Here is a 17,500-nt window from a genome sequence, read left to right as displayed (position 1 = left end):
AGGTACCAAGTGAAGGACGAACCAAGGTTCACTGATGATTGTAGATGTGCTTATTTGGAGAAGCAGGAGGCCTATCATCTTTGGAAGCTTAGAGCTTTTGCTCAGAGAGTTTATGTCTCAACTGAAAAGAAATACAATTTAACCATAAAAGAAACCCTTTCTGGTACAATCCAGGAGCATAAGTGGTTGGCTACCCTTAAGTCTGCACTCTTTGGTGTATCCAAATGGTATTCTTCCTTGTTTTTTTATAAAAACTGCAGATTCCTTAGCTCCATAGTTATCTGTAATTTTGCGCAAGTTAGCAAGAAGAGGAACTTTTAGCACTTAGAGAATTGGTAATGTTACTCCACTATGTAAATGTGTTTGTGGTAGCTCAAGTCCAACTGATTACCGCCCAATTTCCATAACTCCCATACTATCTAAAGTTTTTGGACGGGTTTTGGCAAAACGCTTTAATACATTTGCTGAAGGTAGTCATATGTTCCCTAGTTTGCAATTTGGATTTCATAAAGGTCTTGGAGCATGTGATGCCCTTTTTACAATCTCCAATGCCGTACAGAAATCCCTTGATTGTTGTCAGGATGTTCGCATGATTGCCCTTGATTTTAGTGCTACCTTTGACCGTGTTAATCATGAGGCCCTTGTTTTTAAATTCAAACAGTTGGGAGTGGGTGGGTCGTTTCTTAGCATCATTATTGAATTTTTAAGTAATATATCGCAAAGAGTTGTTGTTGATGGGCACCATAGTGAGTATAGGAATGTGATATCTGGTGTTTCTCAGTGTAGTGTTCTTGGCCTAACACTTTTCATACTATATACACATGCTATTGGCTTTGGCCTAGAAAACAAGCTTGTTGCATATGCAGATGATGTTGCTCTCTTTGCATCAATTCCATCTCCTAAATGTAGATCTGGGGTTGCTGAATCCCTTAATAGAGATCTAGCTAAAATTAGTGCACGGTTCAAATTATGGGGTATGAAGTTGAATCCTAACAAAACTCGAAGTATGGTTGTAAGTAGGTCAAGGACGGTGGCTCCTCAACATCCGGATCTCATCATGCATAATGTTTTTTTTTTTTAACTTTGTATGACTCTTTCAAAATTTTAGGTATGAGAAACACACTAGGTCTGTGTCTTCTCCAACTGCACAAAAAAAGTGGCTTATTGAGAAAGTCTTTCAAGATTTTTGGTGATCAATCTATTCTGAAGAAGCGATTTAATTATTTCATTTTACCTTGTTTCGAGTATTGTTCTCCTGTCTGGTCTTCAGCTGCTGATTCACATGTTAATTGGTTGGACAGGAATTTATGGTCTAGTAAATGTCCTAATCCTGATCTACATATCAATCTTTGGCACCGACGTTCTATTAGTTCTTTATGTATGGTGCATAAGATTTTTCATATTTCTGACCCTCCTTTACATTCAGATCTTCCCGGACAGTTCCATCCTGTTCGTAATACTAGGTATACAGTTAATTCTAATAGTCAGGCCTCTCCATCGTGAGGCTCAATACTACACAGTACTCTAGAAGTTCTATTCCAGCAGTGATCAAGTCGTGGAATGATATTCCTAATCGGGTAGTTGAATCAGTACAACTTCAAAAGTTCAAACTCGCAGCAAATGTTTTTATGTTGAACAGGCTGACATGAGTCTTTTTATAGTTTATAAGTGAAATATCTCTTTTAATGTTGTTGATGTTTTTAAAATGTTTTATTTACATTTTCTTTACTTCGTATATCATTTATTTATTTCCTTATTTCCTTTCCTCAATGGGATACTTTTTCCTGTTGGAGCCCTTGGGCTTATAGCATCTTACTTTTCCAACCAGGGCTGTAGCTTAGCTAATAATAAACGGATTTTGAGCGAAGCGAAAAATCTATTTTTGGGTGAGATAGCCATGGCGTCCTGATGGAAGGTTCCTGTTTGGTAGCTTCCTTGGGTATAAGACTACTAAGATATTCCCAGAGAATTTAACCACAGGTTATCACAGAATTCTAACTTCTGGAGCGAGTATCTCAAAGGTTTCCCTTTAAGACATCGTAATACAACAGGGGACACGCATGTCTGGTCGTGCCACATAGCTATCTCCACCCCGAACAGAGTTAACGCTTCGGTGTGTAAGGGCTGAGAATAGCTGGGAGCCGTTCCACAGCTAATCTCACTCGTGGCTACTACTGATACTCGAGACGTAAACAAACGGACGCCATTGCTCTAATGACGTCACGCGCGTCTTTATCCTGGCGCCAGTTGCTGCCCATCACCATGATACAATTGTGTAGGGTGGGAACAAACTGAACGAAGTAGTAGGGAGGGTCCATCAGGACGCCATGGCTATCTCACCCAAAAATAGATTTTTCGCTTCGCTCAAAATCCGTTTTTTGGGCTCAAGCCATGGCGTCCTGATGGAAGAGTACCAGAGAATCAATGTATCGTGGTAGATTTTCCCCCAGAGTTAAGTGCCTAGGCATTGACAAAACAGCAAAGTAATCTTAGGTAAGAACCATAGGAACGAAGTATCCTGCCCCCCATTGGTAGGAAGTTCCCATGGGCTATGCCGACGTCAAAGTGGTATTGAAGGGCTATTCATCTTGACAGAAGAGCTTTTAAGAGCTTAGAGATGAAGCAGAATGTTTGATATTTGTATAGGAACATTCTGAAGTAGGCCAGTGGTGGTTGGGCACTGTGTGTAGGGTTCATCTCCTGATTATCAGAAGTAAGTATTCGTGTAGGAACCTTACTGAGACAAGGTGAATATAATTTAGGAATAGACATCTTAAATTCTTCATGACCATAAGAAAGGAGGAATAAATAAAACTATGACAGTATGTATTTCATAGTAAGTAGGAGCTGAAAGAGACGCACAAGTAATAAAATAGAAATTTTATTTCACAATGCAGAAATTAAATAATTTACAGCAAAAGTAAAGTTCATTTACAGTAATAATAATGTACATAGAAATAAAGGCTTGCTCTTGAATCTGAAAGGGAATTTCAGGATTAGTAGGTACTCGTTCTCGAGGAACGCAAGTCTTTAAATAACACATCATGCTCAAGGCATGCGGCACTTGTGTGACACTATGACATTTCACCTGGGATAAGAACAGTTATAAAAGCACTAAGTGTTTTTAGACATCACTATGAATCACTCGAGGGTCAACATAGGCACCCGAAGAGTTAGAGTCCCAAGTAACTCACTGTTCTACGCAGAGTTAGGTGCAGGTTTCATAACACTACCTGCGGCTACCACAAAATGTTTGATTTCGTGCACTTGTTTCGCATAATGTTTAAAGAAAACTCGCGAGGACTTCCAGCCCGTAAAGTTCTTAAGGCTCTCGAAGTCCATGCTCTGAAAGAAGTTCAGAGAAGATGCCACTTTTCTAGGATCATGACCAGCGGGTGTACTGTTCGGATCCGCTCTGCGAATGAAGTAGGTGATTTTCGCTCTTAATTGTTTCAGTGACAGGTCGCTGCCCGATGTTTCTCCTTTGAAGAGTTGGCCTCCACCAAAGTTTGAAGTTCTGCGAAGATAGACCTTGAGACTCTCTACTGGACATAGAGAGACATCCTCCTTCAGGGGGCATATTCTCCAAGGGCCCCATCTTTTGGTGGGTAATTCATTTTTGGCGAGAAACGTCGGATCGGGGGAGAGGGTCACTTCTCCTGAATCAGCAAACAGGATGTGTCCCTCTTCTCTTGATAATGCCACTATTTCGCTGACTCGAGCTCCCGAGGCGAGAGCAAATAAAAATATAACTTTCTGAGTCAGATCCTTGAGGGGGCATGAATCATTGTCCAAGTTGGAGGCGAAATGGAGCACCTTGTCTAGTGACCAGGAGATCGGTTTCGGAGGGGGTGCTGGGCGTAGGCGAGCACATGCTTTCGGCAGTTTGTTAAAGATGTCGTTGGACAGATCAATTTGGAAAGCATATAGAATTGGTCTAGTCAAAGCCGATTTGCAAGTTGAAATCGTATTGGCTGCTAATCCTTGTCCATGAAGGTGAATGAAGAAGGACATACAGAAATCAATGGTGATTTCTTTAGGATTTTTTGCTTTAACAAAGGAGACCCATTTCCTCCAGGATGATTCGTATTGCCGTCTCGTGGATTCGGTCTTGTATTCCTCTAGGAAGTCTAGACTTTTCTTCGAGATCCCAAACCTCTTCTTTGCGGCAAGGGAGAGAAAATCATGAGATGAAGGTCCTTGATTTTCGATGATGAAGCGAAGACAGTCGACTTCTGTACTTGTTGAGAGAGAACTGGGCCCGGGAGAGGGATCAGCTTGGGCTGCAGCTCCAGGACCAGGGGGGTACCAGTTGCTCCGGGGCCACTTGGGAGCCACTAGGGCCGCTGTCCCTTTGAAGGTTCTCAGTTTGGAGAGGACTTTCAACAGAAGGTTGGTGGGAGGGAACAGGTATATCTTCGACCATCTGTTCCAGTCCAGTGACATGGCGTCCACCGCTTCTGCTTTGGGGTCCTCGTACGGGGCTACGTACAGAGGAAGTTGATTGTTGTCGCTCGTTGCAAAGAGATCTATCTGAAGTTCTGGGACTTGATGGGAGATGAAGGAGAATGATCTTGCGTCTAGAGACCATTCCGACTCTATCGGGTTTGTCCGAGATAGAGCATCCGCTGTCACGTTGCGGAATCCTTGTAGGTGAACTGCAGACAGGTGCCACTTCTTCTTCTCCGCCAGACGGAAGATTGGGAGAAGCACCTGATTTATCTGGGGCGATCTTGAGCCCTGGCGATTGAGACAACGAACTACCACCGAGTTGTCTAGGGTTAGACGGATGTGGATCGAGGGCGGCGGGGATAGCTTCTTCAGAGTAAGAAGGACCGCCATGGCCTCCAAGATGTTTATGTGGAACGTCTTGAATAGTGGAGACCAGGTCCCTTGAGCTTGTTTCAGGTGGGAGTGACCTCCCCAGCCCTCCAGTGAGGCATCCGTGTGGATGTTGAGTGATGGAGGAGGGTGTTGGAGAGGAATGGACCTTTTCAGGGCCATTGCTTCCGACCACGGCTTTAGGAGGCGTCGAAGTCTGTTTGGAAGCCGTCTCTTGAGGTCTCTTCGAGCGATGGATGCCGATCGTCTCCAGACTCCCGCGGCATCCTTTAGCTGTGCACGAAGCACTGGGTTTGTCACTGAGGCGAATTGTAGAGAGCCTAGAACTCGTTCCTGCTGTCGTCTTGAAATGCGTTTGGATTTCAGTAGTCGCTTGACAGACCCTGCTATTTCCTTCCTTTTCTTCTGGGGGATGGAAAGGCGGTGTGACTGAAGATTCCAGTGGATTCCCAACCACTGAAACTTCTGAGCCGGAGAGAGGCGAGATTTCTTCTCGTTGATCTTGAATCCCAGGTGTTCTAGGTACTGGGTAACTTCGTCGCAAGACTTTGTACACTCTTCGGGCGATGGAGCCCAGACTAGCCAGTCGTCGAGGTAGGCCATCACCTGGACGTTTCTTAGGCGGAGCTGTTGTACTATGGCATCCGCCAGCTTTGTGAAGATCCGAGGGGCCACATTGAGGCCGAATGGCATGGCCCGGAAGGCGTAGCTTTTCCTTTGGAGTCGAAATCCTAGGTAGGAGGAAGCGTGATGGTTCATTGGAATGTGCCAATAGGCATCCGCCAGGTCTATAGAGACCGTGTAGGAACCTTGAGGCAGAAGGGTCCTTATTTGTTGAAGCGTCAGCATCTTGAATTTGTTGTTCTCTATGAACTTGTTGAGGGGGGATAAGTCCAGAATGACTCTGAGCTTGTCTGAGTCCTTCTTGGGAACGCAAAACAGTCTCCCTTGGAACCTGGTGGACTTTACCTTCCTTATCACCTTCTTGTTCAAGAGGTCTAGAACATATTCTTCCAGAATGGGGGTTGATGGTTGAAAGAACCGCTGGAAGATTGGGGGTGGTTGCACCCAACTCCAGCCTAGACCGTTCTTGATGATGCTGTGTGCCCAAGGATCGAAGGTCCAACGATCCTGGAATTGGCGGAGTCTTCCTCCCACCGGAAGCACTTCATTGCTTCTGGTGTCCCGAGGACTTGTTGCCTCGGCCGCTAGCTCCCTTTCCTCCTCTACCTCTGGAGGGACGACGAGAGGCGTCTCTGCTTGCACCCCTGGACGAGCCTCTACCTCTGGCATGAAAGGTAGTGGATGGCTGCTCAAAGGCAGGGGTGAAGACCGGTGACTGTGACAACACCGGTTGGGGGACCAATTGAAAGGTCTGTTGTGGTTGGGCAACCACTTGGGAGGTAGCGGGTCCCGGAAACTGACGTCGTTGTTGACGTTGCTGGGGTTTCGGCTTCTGAGGTTTCCTCTTAGGCTGAGGTCCATCGTCCTGAGAGGTTTTCCTTTTTCTGGACATGCCCCACTTGTGGAGAAGGTTCCTATTCTCCGTGGCGGCTCTGTCAGTTATTTCCTTGACAAGGTCAGAAGGAAACAGGTGCTTTCCCCAGATGTTGGAGGAAATCAGCCTCCGGGGTTCGTGTTTCACGGTGGCACCGACAAACACGAATTCACGACAGGCTCTACGAGCCTTTATGAAATGGTACAAGTCCTTCATTACCGTGAGTAAGTGGGATTTGGCCAGTACCATGTAGTGATCAGGTACTGCTGTGTCACAGGCCATTACTTCAAGTTGGACTTGATGAGAAAGCGAAGCTGCAAGCCTCTCCTTCGTGTCTTGTTCCCGGCGAAGGAGGTGATCGTTGAGCTTAGGGAGGTCTTCATTAAACTGACGTCCGGCGACGTCAGGATCGAGCCTACCCACGACGAAAGTATGTTGGACATCTTTCCATTGCCTAGTGTCAGGGGGTGTCACGATGGAGAAGGGTCTGCACTCCTCCAGTGCAGGGCAGGGTTTTCCTTCTTCCGCCGCTTTAAGGCATGCAGCTAAGGCCTTTTCCAAAAATGGAAGAATCGCAGTGTCAGGTGCGACATAGGTAGGATGCTTCTTGCTCAAGGCAGGAAGCTTAGAGCAGGTAAAGCCCCTGCTCTTAAATGCGGAGGCTAGCATAGCCTGGGCCTTTGCGAGATCGAACACTATCTCTTCTTTAGGTTCGGTCTCCTCCTTCGAGGCAGGTTCGGAACGAAGTCGGACGTAACAGTCCGGGTAGGCCTCGAAGCTTGGGAAGAACTCCACATCTTCCAACGGGACCGTGCCGATCTTGTCACTAACAAAGATCCTGCCGGTCGCAATAACCATATGCTCTGCATACCTCCACGGGTTGGCATGAGAGCAAGCTGGGAGATCCTTGACCGAGATCTTCTTCGTGTCTCTGGATCCAATCATAGACCTGATGGACTCCTGGTTCTCCTTCAGTCTGTCGTCCATGACAGCTCTAATCAGTCGGATCAGTTCTTGGGTGGAAGAGGAAGGATCCGGGGTCGAGGAGGTAGACGGAAGGGACAATTCCGTCGGTGTAGGAGTAGGCGGAGGGATGGACGAGGGAGTAGCTCCAATCTCCGACTCGGTGTATTCCACCTTGTCTTCGTCCTCTTCGGCTCCTTGAGCCATAAGCGTCTTCTCCGTGTCTTCCGAGACGTCAGAGATCCGTTCATCATCCTCGGAATCCAAACGACACTCGTGCATGGACTGAGCCATGACCACATCAGGTTCCACTGAAATTTGGACAGTGGGGATTGCTTCCTTTGGAACCACTGAGTCAGGGGAGGCCTTAGGGAACAACAGGGACCTCAGTTCTTCGGTGGCCAGGTACGGTCCAGTAGCATTTCTCTGAAAACCACGCACCCACTTGCGCAGTTTCTCACGAGCAATGTCTCTAACCTCCGCTGAGGGAGGGTTATGGAAGGCCTCAACTAGGTAGGCCTGGCAGACCGTACATTCCAGTGGATTCCAGAACTTCCAATCCCCTTTCTTGTCTGAGCAAGGGGCGTGAGTCCTGCACGCCGTATGTCCGTAAAACTGCGAGCGTTTCACAGCACAGTAGGCGAAATCGCACTTCATCTGCTCCTCCTGTGGAAGAAAGAGAAAATGAGTATGGGGGAGCCATAGGAATGGCTCTTAAATTAAGTTAATATTAATCATTAATTTTAACTTAAGGAAGGTGTGATGCATAGAGAATGAAACAGTAAAGGAGAACACGCTCCATGCATCTCGCCCGGCTGGTTACCATAGGCTTGGTCCTGGGATAATCCAAATGACCGAGATCATTGGATATAGTTTCCTAGGATTCCCATTATATTGGAACTCCATGGAAAGTCAAGGACAAGGTTGGGATCGAATTCATTCGGTTCCCAGATAAGAGCCAGAAGGCCTCATTAAGGGTAACTGCTTCTGGCAACCAGCCGCGCTAAGATGCACATAGCATGCTGGAAATAGAAGAATGCAAAGAGACAGCATGATCACTAATAGAGCAGTACTAGGTACTGATCTTAGAAGCAAAGCAGCTTATCTATTTGCAAGGTAGGGCTATCTAGTCTTATGATAGCTACAGAGAGGGGGTGCAAGTATTCTTGACGCCTCCGGGGCATCCGGCAAGCCGCCGGCACGCCGGAGCTCGCTCCAGCATAGATTCTGGCACTAGAACAGACAATTTTCAAAGTCAGTTAGATACCAGGATGGCGGCCGCCGGCACAACGGCGGCACGCCGGCAGGGAGCGGCGGCTCCGGCAGCCGGAGGATGCCGGATTGGTGACTGGGGTAAGGATGGTACAGGTAGTATCGGGTTGCCGGCAGTATATGCCGGCACTCCGGAGATCGACCGGCAAGCGGACGAATAGATAGGAGTAGGAGAGCCGCCGGTAGTAGCCGGCGGCAGCCGGCAGTCCCTCGGTACACGGGGGGCTGGCGGCAAGGGTAGGGAAGTCACCAAGAGGGAGGCAGGTATTGCCGGCAGTAGAGGCGGCAAGAGACCGGCACCCGGATAGATAGAGAGACAGGGGGAGGGAGGAAGGGATGTAGGAAGTACCGTCAGGGTTCCAGACATCCCTCCCCCTCCCTGAGGGGGTGTACCCATGATAGAGACAGGCTCTAGCATCCATAAGCAGGGGTCACTAGGGACCGGGAGCAGGTAGCCCAAGGGAGGACTAGGGAACACCCAAGAGGGGGGGGGGGGGAGACTCCCCTATGCAGAGCTACACTAGTAACTAACCTTATAGGACACTATGAAGGTATATGTACCAGAGCGGACAGCACAGGGAAGCTCGGGTAGCCCTACTCTTCCACCCTAAGGAGGATTTGTAGGACAGGGGACAGATGAGTATAAACTAACCTAAGCATAGGCTAGGCTATACAAGAGATAGGTGGGGAGGGAGAAGAGAGGGGTCTTCCCAGGAAGGGTTTCTGTACCAGAGCGGCCACAAAGGGAAGGGAGGACACTCCCTAACCTAAGAATAGGCTGATCGGCTAAAACGGTGCAAGAGTACAGTTTCAGCATGGAACAGAGAAACCTTCCTAACCCAGCCTAGATCAGGGCTAAAAGTCCTGAACTAGGCAAGGAAGAAGACGTATCGCTATCGCAGGAAAGTCGTAGACTATCCTAGCCATAGAGGTAGGCTAGCCTAACCTCACTCTCAGACGCAATCCTAAAGGGGGTTCATTCCTTTAGGGAGGACTGAGAGGCGATAAAATACTCTATTAGACCATAAATCCCTTTACTCAGAAAAGGGATCAAGGCTAAATAGAGGGAGTGCCAAGGCAGGGGATGAAGGAAGCATATAGGGGTCCTAAGGTTAGGTTAGGCTAGAAAGAATCACTGACTAGCCTATCCCCTATATGGTCCCTGAAGGCGAAAACATTTGCATCACTAGTCAAAAGTATTGTAAAATAATAATGCCACTATCTTCATAACTTAGTCTAGGATCACTGATAAATCATGTATGAACACTTGTATATAGGCTCCTGGCCTGGGGGCTATAGTAGCCGACTGGTATGAGGTCAATCGATGACCGATAAAAAGCGTCTAAACACGATATAAAAGTTCCTAGCTATGAAGACTAAATAAACTAATGTATTCGATTAGTATATAATGCCGGAAGCGTTGTTGTGGCTAACTAAATAAGACATGCAAAACAACAACGACGCCATAAAATGGCGGGTCCGGTAGAGGCACAGCTCTGCCACAAAACATCAATTATTTCGCGAAATAATATTTACTTTACGGCCAGAGCTTAATTAAACAATACTGGAACCTTGTACTCAACTTTCCAGAAGAAGGCGAGGCTGAAGGTAACGACATAGCGAAGATGCAAAACGATAAAGTTCACACAAGGGAAAATCCGTCTCAGTAGGGCAGCTACTAAACAAAGGATAAAGACGCGCGTGACGTCATTAGAGCAATGGCGTCCGTTTGTTTACGTCTCGAGTATCAGTAGTAGCCACGAGTGAGATTAGCTGTGGAACGGCTCCCAGCTATTCTCAGCCCTTACACACCGAAGCGTTAACTCTGTTCGGGGTGGAGATAGCTATGTGGCACGACCAGACATGCGTGTCCCCTGTTGTATTACGATGTCTTAAAGGGAAACCTTTGAGATACTCGCTCCAGAAGTTAGAATTCTGTGATAACCTGTGGTTAAATTCTCTGGGAATATCTTAGTAGTCTTATACCCAAGGAAGCTACCAAACAGGAACCTTCCATCAGGACGCCATGGCTTGAGCCCAAAAATAATAATAATAATAATAATAATAATAATAATAATGTTATTCAAATTTCTCACATACACTAATTTTATTTAAAATAATATTGTCAAGAGAGCAATCTCCAGTACATTATTGTGACAGTTGATTTCTCTCTCACTCTCTCAAGTGTTTACCATCCCCGCTCCACTACTCGACGCTTCAACACGTTTGCTCTCATCTCATTCGCTCTACATCAACAGATAAAAGATGAAGCCGGAGCAAGTGGAGGAAAAAAATAGAAAATGAAAAATATATACTTAAACAGTACTGGGAATGTTTCAGAGCCCAAGAGGATAACAAGACATGGCAACTCGCGCTTCTCCCAGCGTTTGCCAAGGATCACTTAGGCTCTCTTAAAACGCCCACAGCCGATGGTCCTCTTTCCCTTATCATTGGTAATAGACAGTGTAGTTCCGGAGGAAACATAGCGGCGAGGCTCAGCCATTTCATTGTTTCTCTCCTTCCTCTTGCTATGTTTATCCTTTTTTTTTTCTTTATAGTCTTATGTCAAGCTACAATAGTACGAGGCATCCCTCTTCTCTTGCGTCCTTTCCCCTTTAAAGAAATTGAGAGAAAAAGTTTACATTTTCTCTCTCTCTCTCTCTCTCTCTCTCTCTCTCTCTCTCTCTCTCTCTCTCTCTCTCTCTCTCTCTCTCTCTCAGACACAATAACAATCTTCCTTGCGTATTTTATCCTTGTCAATGAAAGTGCAGAAACTTTAAAAACTATGAACATGGAATCCTGATGGGTCACTTTGACTAAATACATTGATAAAACAACTATTTTTGTGTCATGACATACACGTCACTTAGGATTCTTCCAGTGCATACAATCCCACTAAAAACCCTTTAACAAGAAGAAACTGGTTTCAAGTCAGTTAAGTATATTTCGAGAAGTTAAATTTTTGTAGTTTTCATATCCGTATAACGTAACTCTAAAAGGTTTAAGGGAAAGGAGAGCTCAAACCCATAAACTCACATAGATGAATATTAATATTGTCTGGGTTACAGCATATCATAGTGCATTCGTAATGTGACTGGCTGACAATCGGATAGCTGATGGGCTTATATGATTTAGCGTTGCAAAACCTACGGTCACTGACGATGCCCTTAAACTTTTGGAAGGTGAGAACGAGTTGAAATCTAGCAGCTATAATAAATTAGCATTGAGTCACTCATATTACAACCTCAGATTATAAAAACGTTCAATAAAGAGAAAAAAAAAAAACTATGCGTGGTTCCAAAGCTAAAACAAAAATTAGTCTCACCTATTAAAAAATAAGTACTTTTAAAATGTCGAAATGCTTCTCGGTATCTAACGACCTTGACGGAAGTCTATCGCATTTGTGAAAACCAGTGAATATTTTTCGGAAGAACTTTATGATAAAAGCGTCCACTACGTGACCTTCTCGATACTGAATGGCAAAAGTTAAGGTCTAACCATGTTGAATGCTGAAAAATTTCAGATCATAAATTATATTCGAGGCATTGAGTAAAATGTCTCGGAAAATATTGGAAACATTTTTAGAATTCCATCGAAGGTGGTTATTAATATCTTTATAATGTTTTCTTTATTTTCTTTTATTGCTTCAAAGTAGAATTTAAGCGTTTCCTGTTTTGGTTAGGTTGTAATTCTCCTTTTAGAAACTATTCTGAAAATAAAAATAAACTAGGCAACGTTTAATTTTTTTTTATAAGTAAACTTACAGAGTATATACAGCAAGTATATATCTACACAGATGTGATAATTTTACAATAGATATTTTACATTACTTTTAATACTTAATACAACAAAAACATTATATCATTGCTTTAAAACTACAAACTACAGTAATTTTCTCCTTTACCTCTAATGAATCAATTAGCCTGTTAAATATTTTCAACATATTAGCAGGTAAAATGTTTCTCTAAATCGTATGATTTTCATAGGACCCACTTGGAGTATTTTATTATATATCTTAATAAGAAAATTCTTTCAGAAGGAGATGTATTGTCACCCTTGCTATACCATATACAATTTATATATTCAATGATTGATGTACTAAAATAGGTTGAAAAGCTGTTATGTTACCATATCTTCGATACGTTGATAGCTCAGATGTTTGACGAAGCATTTTCCTGAAAACCAAACGTTAAAACATTGTCTTTAACTTGTATACTAGTGTACGCGCACACACGCATTCGCGACCCCCTATCACCAGGGTATGACTATTCCCTTTCAAACACCCGAGGTACGGGAGAGATGGGGTGACCGAAAAAAATATATATATACTGTATATATATATATATATATATATATATATATATATATATATATATATATATGTGTGTGTGTGTGTGTGTGTGTGTGTATTTCAAAGTCGATAACTGGAAAAGGCTTACTACAATCTATCAAGACAACATAGTTTGGATGACCCTTGTCATTGTAACGCTAGAGCATGACGTAAGGTACTCTATCAATCCTGGGGCAAAAAGAGGTGTCCATGATTAAAGCGTGGGCGACGGAGGGTCCTTATATACAAAAGCATTGATTACCTGAACTAAAAAAAAAATGTCCCAATGACGAGGGAATGCCTTGGGGCTTGCAGTGGTTTCTTGTGGTGGCCGATGTGGTAACGTCCCTGACTGGTGAACGCCAGACTGGGGATCGAGTCCCGCTCAAACTTGTTATTCCTTCGGTCACTGCAACCTCACCATCCTTGTGAGTTAAGGATGGGGGGTTTGGAGGAGCCTGTAGGTCTATCTGCTGAGTCATCAGCAACCATTGCCTGGCCCTCCTAGCTTGGGCGGTGAGGGGCCTTGGGCGCTGATCATATGTATATATGGTCAGTCTCTAGGGTTTTGGCCTACTCGATAGGGTAATGACACTGTGCTTTGCCTCTGCCAATCATGAGCAGCCTTTAAACCTTTAAAGGTGGAATAGATAACAATTGACCGGCGGGCTAAGGTGGAAGAAGAAAACAGCACTTGCTCATTAGATTTAACGCAGTATTGGAGGTCAGAAGTGTTAAATAGGAGACCTTTGGGCATAAGATCAATTTAATATCAATTCATTAGGGCAGAAGAGGGTTCCAATATCAGCACGTTAGTCTAAGGGAAAAGAGAATTACGATGATGGCATGTTAAGGAAAAAGAAAATTACAATGATGGGATGTTAAGGGAAAAGAAAATTACAATGATGGGATGTTAATTTAAGGGAAAAGAAAATTACAATAGTGACATGTTAGGCTAATGGCAGAGAATAATTCCGATTGCTGCCGGTTAAACTAATGCTATAGGAATCAAGTAGTAGAAAGTTGGGCTAATGGTAGACAATGATTCCAATAGTAGTTCGTTGTGATGAGAGCAGCATGAAATTCATATTATAGCCCATTACGTTAAGGGTTAAAAAGGTTCCAACGGGTTCATAGCAAATTACTTTGGGGTCTATAGTCTTGTCATTGACGAGATATGAAAGACATACAACACGTATAACTAAAAAAATACCATCACGTTCCATAATGCAATATTTATATTTTTTCAAAATTTTATTAAGCATCTATACATTACCCTCTATGTCTCTTAAGTTTGAATTAGAATATCAGAGAGGGATTTTACTCGATTTCATGTGGAAACGTAAATGCATAGCGACTGAAGGATACAGGAATAGAGATTATATAAATGAAAGACATCTTCCACAGTGTTAAGGTTTATACTATCTATCTATCACAACTTTACAAATCTGTATAGACTATAGTCAACTCCCCTCTCTGCGTCATCCTGGATACACTTTATTTGTTTGCGAGTTCTTCTATCTCTCTTTCTCTCTCTTGTCCTAGGTCCCCGGGGGACATCCCCTCTTCAGGCCGGCCAGTGAATGACATAGCTGATACTCTTAGGCCAACCTCTCTTCTCATTCTCGAGGGCTCTCTCGGGGCCGACCACTCACACGCCCTTCATCCTAGCTGGGATTTCCGTGTACCCTTTCTTCTGAAGAAAAGGGGTAGCGGGGAGGGGAAAGGGTATTCCCTGGCGCCCAAAGGCTGTAAGAGATGAGAAGGGGTTAAGGGAGGCTGGTTGATAAGGGTGGGGGAGGAGACTTATTCCCAGACGTCCTTGGTTGTTGACTTTCCTACTTTTCAAGATGCCACGAAAGATCCTGAGGCTGTACATTTATTCATTTCCTTTGAGTAGGAGGAGGAGGAGGAGGGGGTGAGGAGGAGGAGGAGGAAGAAGAATAAGTTGGCTGGTTAGATTAAGTTGGCTTTACACCAGCATGGGGTCTTGCCATTGATAAGATAGTCTAAAAGTAGTAGTAGCAAAAAAAAAAGAGAGGCTAATCTAGGTTATCTAACCTATTCATCCAACTGATGCTCATCTTGTGCTTTCATCTTAAAGCTTATCTCTATGCTTTCTCTGCCTCAGTTTATTGAAGATCAGAGTTATTCCCTAATCCCCATCTCTCTCTCTCTCTCTCTCTCTCTCTCTCTCTCTCTCTCTCTCTCTCTCATTTGAGCTATCATATCCTCCTAATGTTCTGTTGCAGATAACAACTCCTGGCAATGGCTCAAGACAGAAGCTGTGTATCTGTCACTGACGCAAGTTACTCTTGACCTCGAGAGATAGAAAGCATCTTCGCTTTGAAGCGCTTGTCTGTTTACGTAAGACCACAATATCACGACCAGGTTCGCCGCATCTTGATTACATTGGATGAATCCTGGTATTCATCTAACGCAATTCGGGCTTTGATTCTGGTTGTCTTTGATGATGATGATGATAATAATAATAATAATAATAATATTAATAATAATAAGTAGAAGCTTGTTTAATAATAATAACAAAGAATGAGAATAAGAAAAAGAAGAATAAGAAAAAAAATGAAAAAGAAAAAGAAAAGGAAAAATGAAAAAAATAAAAAAAATAAAAAAATAAAAAGAAGAATATAATGAAAAAGAACAAGAAGAATAAAAAGAAAAAGAACAAAAATAAAAAGAAAGAGGAATAAAAAGAAAAACGAAACAAAGAAGTTTGTATAATAATAATATGCCTGTAGTCGGTAGAGCCTCTGCAGGCATAGTTTCCAGCCGAACAGGTGGGGGTTCGAATCTCCACCCGGCCAGAAGCTGTTACTATACTATATATATATATATATATATATATATATATATATATATATATATATATATATATATGTGTGTGTGTGTGTGTGTGTGTGTGTGTTTGCGCGCGTGCGTGCGTAAGTATGTGGTTGGGTACATGGAAAATATCCTCATTACCCCCCTTAAACTCCTTAGTCTATTAACTACCGATATTGCTTAAGGTGTTTAAAGCATCTTTTCCCAGAAATAGATCACCACGGAGTATCTTTCACGATTTTATTTTTATTTCAAATCTTGGATTAATGTCTTTTTCATAATAAGGATTTTTCCTTTATCATTGACATGAATAACTATGAAAAAAATAATCTCCCCGTTACCATTGTTTTAATGAAATATTTAGTTGTATAACTGCCAATAGATAAATGAAAGGAAGGTTTGAAGTAAAAACTTATAATATCAAAATTGTGGAGTAATTATCAATCCCATTTAATTTAGGAAACAGTACTTAGAATATATACATTTATATGAATCAACGAGCACCAATCAGAATATGATTCCAAAGGCTGAAAACAGAGGGAAAGAAACGGCCACAGACGACCAATACGAGAATTGATGATTTCACCAGTGTAAATGTGGTAATGGGTTGCCTGTCTGGTGTTACAAGACCCTTTTTATCCTTTACAAAGAGGGAAGTCAATTGTCCAATCGATAATGTATGAAATTTCATGGATGGGTCCTTGATTTAAAGAATTGCCTTAATGCACTTAAAGGTTTAAATATTGCTCACGAATAACATAGGCAAGGGAAAGTGACATTGCCCTATCGAGCAAGACAATGCCCTAGAGACTGGCCATATACGCATATGATCAGCGCCCAAGCCCCTCTCCACCCAAGCTAGGACCAAGGAGGGCAAGGCAAAGGGTGCTAATGACTCAGCAAATAGACCTATAGGCTACCCCAAACGACCCCCCACCCCCCATCCTTAGCTCACAAGGATGGTGAGGTTGCAGCGATCAAAAAAGCTAACTAGTTTGAGCAGGACTCGAACCACAGTCTGGCGATCACCAAACGGGGACGTTACCACATCGGCCACCATAACCACTTCTATTGGTTCTTCTATAAAATGAAATACCTTTAGTTAACTTTGTAATGAAAAGCAAAAGAGTTATCAAATAAACAAAAATGAGTAACTTGTAAAATTGTAAAACTATACCAATGAGAAAGAAAAAATAAAAATATTTCGACACATCAATAAACAACTCCATCTTTCAAAGGCAAAAAAGAACCATTAGCGCTAAGTGACAACTCCAAAAGAAAAGTGGGGTCACTGACACACTCAAGTTATCTCTCATCAAAGGTTATGGAGATTTCCTTGCTAGCAGGAATTGGAAAATTTATTTTAATTTTAACTAAAGGCACAATGGTGGCCGGAAAATATAAAACAATAAACTAAAATTTTTCTCCGGTTAATAATTACTGTTATTGCCTTATATATCATTAATTTTCTAATTATTGTTTATCATCACTATTACTGATGTCATGATCATTATCATCAATATTCCAAAACGCAGTGACAGAACAAATCATTACCACCAATATCTATGAACTTGCGTATCCCTGATTGACAGTCTACTACAAGTATTGATGGAAATGCCTATCAGCATAATAAACACAGGGAACGAAACAAATCATTTCCATCGATTACCGTGAACTTTCATGCCATTCAACTCGCCGCATCAAAACACTCGCAGCTCATCAAATTGGCGAAGGTTTCTTCGCCTTCAAATCAT

The 17,500-nt window shown here is 43.2% G+C and overlaps 1 protein-coding gene across 1 annotated transcript in view; it reads right to left on the bottom strand.

The window, feature by feature from the left end:
* LOC137646697 (kielin/chordin-like protein) overlaps positions 1-17,500 on the bottom strand; it is a 191,267-nt gene that overhangs the window by 105,618 nt on the left and 68,149 nt on the right. The window lies entirely within an intron of this gene.

The sequence above is a fragment of the Palaemon carinicauda genome, chromosome 9 (genome assembly GCF_036898095.1).
Source record: "Palaemon carinicauda isolate YSFRI2023 chromosome 9, ASM3689809v2, whole genome shotgun sequence".
NCBI classification, from domain to species: domain Eukaryota; kingdom Metazoa; phylum Arthropoda; class Malacostraca; order Decapoda; family Palaemonidae; genus Palaemon; species Palaemon carinicauda.
This window is presented reverse-complemented; position numbering and strand designations above follow the sequence as displayed.